We start from the raw sequence: 12,739 nt of genomic DNA, 5'->3' as shown, positions 1-12,739 counted from the left end.
GGAATCTAGTAAAGCAAGACAGAGTGTTCTGAGCATCGTCACATCATCATAATCAGCGCGTTTGTTTCGAAACACATGAAAGAGAACCAGACAGAGGCTAGGAGAGGACATGGCTGCAGTGAGATGTGACCGCTCGGAGAGGTTGTGGCGAGACGACAGAAGTGGGGAGAGCAGGAGGATCTTGTAGGTGGGATCAAGTGGGCTTGAGATGGATTGGAAATGGAGAGCATGGGAAGGGATGAAGTCAGGAATCACATATGTATGATTTGGGCAGCTTAAAAGAGGAAGTAAGAGAGTGCTCTTGCGATAGGAAACACGAGAAGAGGTTGGACTGGGGAGTGTGGAGACTGAATTCACACGTAGCTATCTCGACTTTGAAGTGTCTTTGAGGAATCCAGTTAAAGTTATTAAGTAACCACATATATAGGTCTACAAGTCAGGAGTCTTTTTTTAAGTTGATATGTAATTGATTTACAATATTAATTTCAAGTGTTCACTTCAGTTTATCAGTTGTGTCCAACTCTGCAACCCCATGGACTGCAGCGAGCCAGACCTCCCTGTCCTTCCCCATCCCCCTGAGTCTGCTCAAACTCATGTCCATTGAGTCAGTGATGCCATCCAACCATCTCATCCTCTGTCGTCCACGTCTCCTCTTGCCTTCAATCTTTCCCAGCATCAGGGTCTTTTCAAAATGAGTCAGTTCTTCACATCAGGTAGCCAAAGTACTGGAATTTCAGCTTCAGCATCATTCCTTCCAATGAATATTCAGGACTGATTTCCTTTAGATTGGACTGCTTGTATCTCCTTGCAGTCCAAGGGACTCTCAAGAGTCTTCTCCAGCACCAAGTTCAAAAGCATCATTTCTTCAGCACTCAGCTTTCTTTATAGTCCAATTCTCACATCCATACATGACTACTGGAAAAACCATAACTTTGACTAGACAGACCTTTGTTGGCAAAGTAATATCTCTGCCTTTTAATATGCTATTTAGGTTGGGCATAATTTTTCTTTCAAGTAGTAAGCGTCTTTTAATTTCATGGCTGCAGTCACCATCTGCAGTCATTTTGGAGCCCAGAAAAATAAAGTCAGCCACTGTTTCCACTGTTTCCCCATCTATTTGCCATGAAGTGATGGTACTGGATGGCGTGGTCTTAGTTTTTTAATGTTGAGCTTTAAGCCAACTTTATCACTCTCCTCTTTCATCAAGAGGCTCTTTAGTTCTTCACTTTCTGCCATAAGTGTGGTGTCATCTGCATATCTGAGGTTATTGATATTTCTCCCAGCAATCTTGATTCCAGCTTGTGCTTCATCCAGTCCAGCGTTTCTCATCATATACTCTGCATATAAGTTAAATAAGTGCCTTGACAATATACAACCTTGGTGTACTCCTTTCCCGATTTGGAACCAGTCTGTTGTTCCATGTCCAGTTCTCACTGTTGCTTCTTGACCTGTGTAAAAATTTCTCAGGAAGCAGGTCAGGTGGTCTGGTATTCCCATGTCTTTAAGAATTTTCCACAGTTTGTTGTGATCCACACAGTCAAAGGCTTTGGCATAGTCAATAAAGCAGAAATAGATGTTTTTCTGGAAATCTCTTGTTTTTTTGATGATCCAGTGGATGTTGGCAATTTGATCTCTGGTTCTTCTGCTTTTTCTAAAACCAGCTTGAACATCTGGAAGCTCACGGTTCATGTACTGTTGAAGCCTGGCTTGGAGAATTTTGAGGATTATTTATTTTGCTGGTGTGTGAGATGAGTGCAGTTGTGCAGTAGTTTGAACATTCTTTGTCATTGCCTTTCTCTTTGATTGGAATGAAAACTGACCTTTTCCAGTCCTGTGGCCACTGCTGAGTTTTCCAGATTTTCTGTCATATTGAGTGCAGCACTTTCACAGCATCATCTTTGAGGATTTGAAATAGCTCAACTGGAATTCCATCACCTCCACTAGCTTTGTTCATAGTGATGCTTCCTAAGGCCTACTTGACTTCACATTCCAGGATGTCTGGCTCTAGGTTGGTGATCACACCATCGTGATTATCTGGATCATGAAGATCTTTTTTGCATAGTTCTTCCGTGTATTCTTGCTACCTCTTCTTAACATCTTCTGCTTCTGTTAAGTCCATACCATTTCTGTCCTTTGTTATGCCCATTTTTGCATGAAATGTTCCCTTGGTATCGCTAATATTCTTTTTTTTTTTTTTGCTAATATTCTTGAAGAGATCTCTGGCCTTTCCCATTCTGCATTGATCACTGAGGAAGGCCTTTTTATCTCTCCTTGCTATTCTTGGAACTCTACATTCAAATGGGTATATCTTTCTTTTTCCCCTTTGCCTTTCACTTCTCTTCACAGATATTTTTGTAAGCCCTCCTCAGACAACCATTTTGCCTTTTTGCATTTCTTTTTTTCTTGGGGATGGTTTTGATCATTGCCTCCTGTATGAACCTCTGTTCATAGTTCTTCAGGCACTCTGTCTATCAGATCTAATCCCTTGAATCTATTTCTCACTTCCACTGTATAATTGTAAGGGATTTGATTTAGGTCATACCTGAATGGTCTAGTGGTTATCCCTACTCTCTTCAGTTTAAGTCTGAATTTGGCAATAAGGAGTTCATGATCTGAGCCACAGTCAGCTCCCGGTCTTGTTTTTGCTGACTGTATAGAGCTTCTCCATCTTTGGCTGCAAAGAATATAATCAGTCTGATTTCGGTATTGACCATCTGGTGATGTCCATGTGTAGAGTCTTCCTTGTGTTGTTGGAAGAGGGTGTTTGCTATGACCAGTGTGTTCTCTTGGCAAAACTCTATTAGCCTTTGCCCTGCTTCATTCTGTACTCCAAGGCCAAATTTGCCTGTTAGTCCAGGTGTTTCTTGACTTCCTACTTTTGCATTCCAGTCCCCTATAATGAAAAGGACATCTTTTGTGGGTGTTAGTTCTAGAAGGTCTTGTAGGTCTTCATAGAACCGTTTAACTTCAGCTTCTTCAGCATTACTGGTTGGGGCATAGGCTTGGATTACCATGATATTGAATGGTTTGCCTTGGAAACAAACAGAGATCATTCTGTCATTTTTGAGATCGCGTCCAAGTACTGCATTTTGGACTCTTTTGTTGACTGATGGCTACTCCATTTCTTCTAAGGGATTCTTGCCCACAGTAGTAGATATAATGGTCATCTGAGTTAAATTCACCCATTCCAGTCCATTTTAGTTCGCTGATTCCTAGAATGTCGACATTCACTCTTGCCATCTCGTTTGACCACTTCCAATTTCCCTTCATTCATAGACCTAACATTCCAGGTTCCTATGCAATATTGCACTTTACAGCATCGGACTGTACTTCCATCACCAGTCACACCCATGACTGTGTGTTGTTTTTGCTTTGGCTCCATCTCTTCATTCTTTCTGGAGTTATTTACCCTTTGATATCCAGTAGCACATGGGACACCTACTAACCTGGGGAGTTCATCTTTCAGTGTCCTCTCTCTTTGCCTTTTCATACTGTTCATGGGGTTCTCAAGGCAAGAATACTGAAGTGGTTTGCCATTCCCTTCTCCAGTGGACCACGTTTTGTCAGAACTCTCCACCGTGACCTGTCCATCTTGAGTGGCCCTACACAGCATGGCTCATAGTTTCATTGAGTTAGACAAGGCTGTGGTCCATGTGATCAGATCGGTTAGTTTTCTGTGATTGTGGTTTTCAGTCTGTCTGCCCTCTGATGGAGAAGGATAAGAGGCTTATGGAAACTTCCTGATGGGAGAGACTGACTGAGGGGGAAATTGGATCTTGTTCTCATGGGCAGGGCCATGCTCAGTAAATCTTTAATCCAATTTTCTGTTGAGGGAGGGGCTGTGTTCCCTCCCTGTTGTTTGACCTGAGGCCAAACTATGGTGGAGGTGATGAAGATAATGGCGACCTCCTTGAAAAGGCCCCAGGCGCGCACTGCTATACTCAGTGCCCCCAGCCCTGCAGCAGGCCACCACTGACCCATGCCTCCCCAGAGACTCCTAGACACTCACGGGCAAGTCTGCATCAGTCTCTCGTGGGGTCACTGCTGCTTGCTTCTGGGTCCTGGTGCGCATAAGCTTTTGTTTGTGCCATCCAGGAGTGCTTCTTACTGACTTACTTCACTAAACATAATATCTCTAGGTCCATCCACATTGCTGCAAATGGCAGAATTTAATTATTTTTTAAGGCTGAGTAGTTCCATTATGTATTTTTACATGTGTGTGTGTGTGGTGTGTATATATATATATATATAACATACATATATATTCATATATACCATATCTTTACCGCTCATCTGTTGATGGACAGTTAGGTTGCTTCCATACCTTGGCTATTGTAAATAGTGTTTCTATGAACATTGGGGTTCGTCAATGTTTTCGAATTAGAGTTTTCATATTTTTCCAGATATATACCCAGGAGTGGAATTGCGGGATCGTATGGGAGTTCTCTTTTTAGCTTTCTGAGGACCCTCCATCCTGTTTTCCATAGTGGCTGCGCCAGTTTAGATTCCCACCAGCAGTGCAGGAGAGTACCCTTTTCTTCACATCCTCATCAACACTTGCTGTTTGTAGACTTTTTGAAGATAGTCGTTCTGACAGGTGTGAGATGACATCTCGTCATTTTGATGTGCATGTCTCTAATTATCAGCAATACTGAGCGTCTTTCCATGTGCCTATCTGTATGTCTTTGGGACAGGAGATTTTGGGGTGGAGTGGAGATAAACAAGGAGTTTCCGGGGTACATCTGATGAGGATGAGAACACAGACCAGAACGAGTTTTCCTTGGAAGAGAGCATAATGCAAGAAGTCTACAGCTGAGCCTTGGGGAACTCCAGCATATACTGGTAGTGGTAGGTATTTCTACAGAGGAAGCTGAAAACGAAGAGTCAAAGAGCTAGGAGGAAGATGGGGATGGTATCATGGGAGAGAGGGTGGCCAAAGGTGACAGTGTTGCTGGGACGTCAAGGTAGACATGCATAGAAAAACAACCATTGTGTTTATTGACAGTTTCTGTGGTGTGGTGGAGGCAAAAAGCAGGTTGGAATAGGCTGAGTGGTCAGTGTATGAGAGAAGGATATGGATCTAAGAGTATAGACAATTCTATTGCTGTTGCAGGCAATATTGAATGCTGTTTGACATGAATGGGTTTTTTTTTTAATTACAGGATTAAAATTGCAAAGCACCAGATATTCCTGTGTACCCCTAGAAGAGGTGCACATACTTCTGTAACAGATGATCTTTTACTCTGGAAAGGAGTTTCATTTTTGGTTATTGAACATATTCTTGAGAGGTGATTAATAAAATCAACAGTTTTTTTGCCAGCTGCTGGCTTACTTGCAAACAATCTTGCAGGCCCACTACGGGGTGATCAGTTATGCAGTTTCTTATCTCTGTGACTGCTGAAGTTAAAAAGGGGGAAATAAACCTGCCACGAAAAGGACCAGTCTGGGCAGGTGAGTCACTGTGGGGCAGGGCTGGCCTTGACCTCAGAATCATGGCTCCCAGGCCAGACTCTGCCTTTGACCAGGGTGACCTTTGGCTGTGGGGAAGCCCCTTGCCTCTTGTTTTCAGTTTCTTCATTTGTAAAATGAGAGCTTGGCTCTGAATGATTCCCGAGGGCCCCTCCATCTCTGAAATCCCCAGAGTGTGCTTTTTCAGATTAAAATTATAATTTCTCATTTGCTTATATTGAGAGTATATTAGATGAAATTAATGAGAAAGATTTTTGTTTGGTCCTTGTGAGAGCTGGTTTCTTGTTCATATGCACTTTGTTACTCATATATTCTGTTTTTAGAAAGTATGCAAAACATTAAATGGATTTATTTTTATAAAATATTAGAAGACATGATTTAATTTGATTTATCAAAGCTGCTTTACACTTAACATGAAATCATTGGGAGGTGAATTATTGCCAATTTAATTATTTATAGATATCTAGAGGTTATTTTTGCTATACTGTTTTTAATTTGGAAAACAGCACATCACCCAAACCATAGTAATTCACATTTTTCTATTTAACTAAAATCTCATAAACACTAGGCATGCCACATGAGCAAGCCTGCATATTTATTTAACCAGCCAGTACTATGTCTTTTTTAAAGAGGACTTTAGTTTTTAGAGCCATTTTAGATTCCTGTTCACTCTAAATTTTGATTTTTTTCGTTACTCATATGAGATTATTTTTCCTTTTAAAATGAAATGATCCGAATCAACCGTATGTCTTCATTTTTTTTCCTGTTTTCATTTTGTCCTTACACTCCCCCCAAAAAATCAGTTTCCTGTTTTCTCAATTCCTGTATTCTCAATTTAAAATTAGAGCCAGCAGTTTGGTGCAGGAGGGTGATGAGTGGGCCTTAACCCAGGAGGTGGGAGGCTCAAAATCAACTAGTCTGTTGAGATCTCCTGGAATCTGCAGAACTGCGCTTTACCACAGGAATGAGCAGACGCTCCAGGTCTTTCTCTGCCTGGAGTTTGAAAGCAAGACTAACTTTGGGACTGGATTTCTTAGAGAATTATGGAATGATACCCTGGCTATGTTTGTTAGAAAGCTTTGTACAGTTCAACAAAACACTATACAGGGGGGAAAAGGCAAAAGTGCTATGGAAGATGTAGTTGGTTTCCTAACTGAAACCCATTCCTGTTTTTGTTCACCTTCACTCTAGAGGCTAGAAATGCTAAATTCTCTTATTAGCATGTTGCCACACCCCCCAAAATGTGGGTGTCTAGAATTGTGCTAATTGATAAGGACGAGGTGAGGGAAGCTCATCCAGAAGAGCTGAGCTGCTTAAGCAGTGCCATCAGCTGCTTGTCTCTGGTCTTCTTGTTCTAGTGGGAAAGTAAACCCCAACTTGTTTAATTCAGTTTTAATTGATCCATGCAGCTAAAGGTATACAGTGAACATTTGAGGGTAAAAAGGGGCAAGAAAGGAAGACTTGATCTGATAGACTTTACAATCCAGAAAGCAATAAGTAAATGTAACTGGTTAAAAGCGAAAATAGACTAGTTACCTAGCCTGCCCTCGGGCATCCTTGCATTCCATAGAGCACCAAACCTTAGGAGGTGAGTGAGGTGGGTGAAAGAAAGGGAGTGGTCTGATGGACATGGGGCTCACAGATGGAGTCTACACATGGCACTGCCGGCCTGGGGGTGAATGAGCCATTTCCATCCAAAAGCAAACTTTCCAACCAAGTGGGAGGTGGCCTGCTCGGCCCTCCACCGTCCTCTTTGCGCTCCCTAACTTTGGTCATCCCTAATTACCCCAAGCTTCCCTTGCCCCAGCAGCCTTCCATCTATTCAGTCATTACCTCGTCTCCACTACTTTTCCCAGTTCTTCAATTTAAGGTGATAGATGAAGGAAGCAGGATCACCAGTGACTGCAAGGTCATGCCTGGGTCTTGGAGCTAGGCATCTGTATGAAGGTTCTACAGATACTCACTAAAGAACATAGGAAAAACTCCCTCTCGTAATGGTCCAGGACCTCCATAAAACCATGGGAAGGAAGATGGAGCATCACTGAAGGGCCTCCCAGTGCCCACACACAAAGGAGTATGGACATTGGCCAGAACCTGTGTGCTGAGAGGAAACATCTCATTATAATGAAATGATTGCCGTGGAGAATTCAGCCAAACAGAGGACTATTCTTCTGAAATCAAAGAACATCTTGAGAACATCCAGTGCTTGTACTCAAACCACATTCCTCATAGGGATGTCCAGCCTGTGAATCTCTTATCCCTCAAAAAAAATCAATGCTTTTCTGAAACTCAGGGATTTTGCCAAGGAAACAAGCTGAAACTTCTGTCTACTCCTCCCCTGACAGAGCACCAGGGGGCTCCAAGAAGCATGGCCTCTCATCACGGATACTTGATGAGTACCCATGGGTACAAATGCTCTTCTGTTTATCTCCATTCTAACCCAGTCTTGGTCACCTCTGTCCTGCTGTAAAGATGCACAGGTTAAATTATCCACTAAAAATGGCAGGAATTCTTGTGCTCTGCATCACCCTTCCCATCTCCCTGTCTTTCATTCCTCCTATCTTTCATTCTTCCATTCTTGATGGGCCAGAACCCAGAGGTGACAGGAAAGGATAAGGACTTATCCTTTGACAAACTTCTGGACTTGATGCCTGTGATGTTGCCGCTTACCCATTAGTTAATGTTGAAAGTTCTCTGGATGAGCAAGGATCCTCTGTTAAAGGGAAAAAAAAGCAATATCTTTAAAAGTAGTATTCATATAAGTAGAATCTCATTCTGCTGAATAAAACCATAACAGTTACTGTTACAAGAAGATTGTCTCGACATCTTGGCATGTAGCCCATAACCACTCTGCTTTACTGATAATAAGCAATATTGCTTTGCAGAGATGTTTCTTTAACTGATGCATTTCCTAAGTGGTTTCCTGTTGGCCTCTTTTTCCTTCCTCTTCTCTAGCTTCAAATACACAGCAAACCTCCATCCTGACCTCTCCTCTTTCTTTACTTTCTTAGAAGGTCCTTGAGAGCAGAGAACTTGTCTATCAGCCATTGGATAAAAACAGTACTTACTGGATATTATCTTTCACTGTCAGCTCTAAGTTGGTAATTCTCAAAACCCCCATCTTTTGTTCCATGCTCCTATCCACGGTTCATTGTTCTTTCCACTGAAAATTATGTTCATTTAAAAAAAAAGCAATTTACTCAGGAGAGAGCTCTTCCTAAAAATAACCAGCATATATACAGTGTACAGCTGGAGGGCTTTGTGTACTTCCCATTTATCTTACAGAATACTGAAATATCATGTATTCAAGGGTAAAGACTAAATAAAAATAATTTTCATTGCTTCTTCAAGGATATTCTTCACTGACTTTTAAGTGAAACTGGCTTTTTTTTTTCCTGTAAGTGCATGGAGCTGAAGAACAACATGATGACTGCTAGCATCGCTGGTTCCAGGACCTCATGCCAAGGAGCCGACAGTTTTACCCACTGTTGCCTTTGCACCATCAGAGCAAAAGTCAAAAAGCAAAAGGAGTCTTCGTGTTATTACGAAAAGAGTTTTGACCTTATAAGACCTTTCCGGGGGTTCCATAGACCATACTTTGAGAACCACGGCCCTGTGCCGTCAGGATGTCACGGTAAACAAGACAACAGTGGAGCTTACATTCTAATGATGGAAGACAGGTGACAAGGAGTGAGGTAAACAGGGTGACTTCATCGGGTGATCAGCTCTGTGAAGAGCATAAACAAGAATGTAGAGGACGTCCCTGGTGGTCCAGTGGTTAGGACTCTGCACTCCCATTACAGAGGGCACATGTTTGATCCCTGGTCGGAGAACTAAGATCCCACATGTTGAGCAGTGCAGCTAAAAAAGAAAAAAAAAAGAACGTGATAGACAGTCATGAGGGATGGAGGAGGGGCTGTTTTTGAGAAGGCCCCTCGGAGGAGGCGGCATCTGAGCCTAGAGCTCAAAGATGAAAGGAGATCTGCTATGTGCAAAACTGGGGAAGAGGATCCCAGGAAGATTACATATAGCAAAGGCCAACGTCCTGAGACAGGAAAGAGCTCGGCATTTGAAAGAGACAAGAAAGAAGGTAGTCAGGATGGGATAACAGCAGTATTATTTATAGCCCTTAAAATCCCTGTAGGGGAAATTTCCATGTTGTTATCATTAACAATAATAGTATATGTATTTAGCAAATCTTTGCAATAATCTTGTTATCCCCATTCTACAGATGAAGAAACTGAGGCCTGCAGAGAATGGAAAAGTTGGTGTTAGAGCTAGTACACCAGGCTGTATGGCCATGGAACCTATGCTTGTAATATTTAGAGCCTGTTTCTGAGAAAACAATTACTCAGTAGGTAAAACTTTTTTGTTAGTTCCCATAAACCCTTAGGGGTGTGTGTGTGTGTAATATATCTAATGTGTCAACTACAGATTGGCATTGCCATGGGCACTTGCCATCTACCTATCTACCTCTGCAAGGATTGAGTGCATTTGCTGCTGCAACTACTGACCTTCAACACCCCTAAAAAGGGTTTGGGGTGAAGGGCAGAACATGAGGTGCTCTGTGCTCAGGGGACAACGGGCAGGACAGCTCTTCAGATAGGTAGGTCTTTTCAGGAGCCTATTTCATGAGCCCAATTCTTGTGTCTCCTCATATCTAGAAAAACACTAAAATCCTTAATGGTGATGACTGTTCCTCTTCACGAAACTGGTAGAAACCTTTTGAAAAAATATATGCTTGATTGCGTGTATTCCCCCTTCACCAAAACCACGTACATATTCACCTTCCCCCTCTCCTCCTGCCTCTTTGGGACAGTTTCTCAGAGCTATCTGAGTTGCTGTCTCCCAGGCCACAGTCCTCATTTTGCCCCAAATAAAACTTAACTCCCAGCTCTCACATTGTGCATATTTTTAAGTTGGTAGATGTATCCCTCTTTTCTTGGAGTCTGGAGAACTTGTGGTGTTCAGTTGCAAAGTTATGTTCGACTCTGCAACCCCATGGATCACAGCACACCAAGCTCCTCTGTCCTCCACTGTCTCCTGGAGTTTGCTCAGATTCATGTCCATTGAGTCTGTAATGCTATCTAGCCGTTTCATCCTCTGCCACCCCCTTCTCCTTTTGCCCTCAGTCTTTCCCAGCATCAGGACTTTTTCCAGTGAGTCATCTCTTCACAGCAGATGACCAAAGTATTGTAGCTTAAGCTTCAGCCCTGTCAGTGAATATTCAGAGTTGATTTCCTTTAGGGGTGACTGGTTTGATCTCCTTGCTATCCAAGGGACTTTCAAGAGTCTTCCCCAGCACCACAATTCAAAAGCATTAATTCTTTGGTGGTCAGTCTTTATGCTCAAATTTTCACATCTGTACACGACTGCTGGAAGAAACATACTTTTAACTATATGGACTTTTGTCAGCAAAGTGCTGTCCCGGCTTTTTAGCACACTGTTTAGGCTTGTCATAGCTTTTCTTCCAAGGAGCAAGCGTCTTTTAATTTCATGGCTGCAGTTAACTGTCCACAGTGATTTTGGAGCCCAAGAAAATAAAATCTGTCACTGCTTCCAGTTTTTCCACTTCTATTTGCCGTGAAGTGATGGGACCAGAGGCCATGGTTTTAGTGTTTTGGACTTTGAGTTTCAAGCCAGCTTTTTTCACTCTCCTCTATTACCCTCATCAAGAGGCTCTTTACTTCCTCTTCACTTTCTGCCATTAGAGTGCTATCATATGCATATCTGAGGTTATTGATGTTTTTCCTAGCCGTCTTGATTCCAGCTTGTGCTTCATCCAGCCTGGCATTTCGCATGATGTACTCTGCATCAATATACAGTCTGGTTGTATTCCTTCCCTGATTTTGAACCAGCTCATTGTTTATGTCCAATTCTAACTGTTGCTTCTTGTCCTGCATACAGGTTTCTCAGGAGACAGGTAAAGTGGTCTGGTGGTATTCCAATGGTATTCTCATCTCTTTAAGAATTTCTGTTTGTTGTGATCCATACAGTCAAAGGCTCTAGCATAGTGAAGCAGATGGAGAATTTTTTTTTTTTAATTCCCTTGCTTTTTCTATGATCCAACGAATGTTGACAATTTGATCTCTGGTTCCTCTGCCTTTTCTAAACCCAGTGTGTACATCTAGAATTTCTCAGTTCATACATTGCTGAAGCCTAGCTTGAAGGATTTTAAGCATTACCTTGCTGGCATGTGAAGTGAGCACAGTTGTATAGCTGTTTGAACATTCTTTGGCATTGCCTTTCTTTGGGATTGGAATGAAAACTGATCTTTTCCTGTCCTGCCACTGCTGAGTTTTCCAGATTTGCTGGCATATTGAGTGAAGCACTTTCAAAGCATCATCTTTTAGGATTTGAAATAGCTCAGCTGGAATTCCATCACCTCCACTAGCTTTGTTCTTAGTAATGCTTCCTAAGGCCCGCCTTGACTTCACACTTTAGGATGTCCGGCTCTAATTGAGTGAACACATCATCATGACTATCCGGGTTGTTAAGATCTTTTTTGTATAGTTCTTCCGAGTGTTCTCGTCACCTTTTCTTAGTCTCTTCTAGGGAACTAGAAGCTATTAAAGTCACAGACAGGAATCTATCTCTTGAGAAAGGAACAGTAGCCATCAGCTTGGTGAATGAAGTTTCTCTGAATAATTCTCCTGAGAAGTTTCTCTCAATGGGAGCAGTCTGAGAGGCATTGATTCTTTATGAAGTTTTGTTTTATTCTAAATGCTCTGTAGACGCCGTGAACTGTGAAGCTGAGCAGTCTGCTCTGACAGGTTCCTCTGTGCAGGTTGCTGGTTGAGACTAGTCTGACTTCCATGGTGGTCTGATAGGAATGTTACAGAAGTGTGGTGTCCCATTGCCAAATCTATGCAGAGATGCAGGAAAGTTCTAATTCCCTCTCTAGGAGCAAACCTGGCCTGAGACACCCATCCACTCCCTCATCCCCACCCCAACTCTCAGTGAGGGGACCTAACTGTCAGCTTTGACCAGGAAAGGGCAACCTTTTGGAAATAAGGATAGTGAGACCACCCATGTCACGTTCTTCAGATGTTTGTGCAGATCTGCAGCGTCTTCAGTCCTGTCTTTGTGGAAACTTCTCTGCTTTGCTTCTTCTCGGCTGCATCCCATCTGCAGCACTGGATGAGGGATGGAACCTAGCTTCAAGAGTCACTGTTACTTGAAGTCAGACTTACTCTCTGGTTGTGAGCCCTTTGTCCTCTCGTTGGCAACAGAACTGTGTTTCTTATGAGGCCAGCCCCTTTCCACAGCT

The sequence above is a fragment of the Odocoileus virginianus genome, chromosome 24 (genome assembly GCF_023699985.2).
Source record: "Odocoileus virginianus isolate 20LAN1187 ecotype Illinois chromosome 24, Ovbor_1.2, whole genome shotgun sequence".
In the NCBI taxonomy this organism is placed as follows: domain Eukaryota; kingdom Metazoa; phylum Chordata; class Mammalia; order Artiodactyla; family Cervidae; genus Odocoileus; species Odocoileus virginianus.
Note: the sequence above shows the minus strand (reverse complement) of the source record.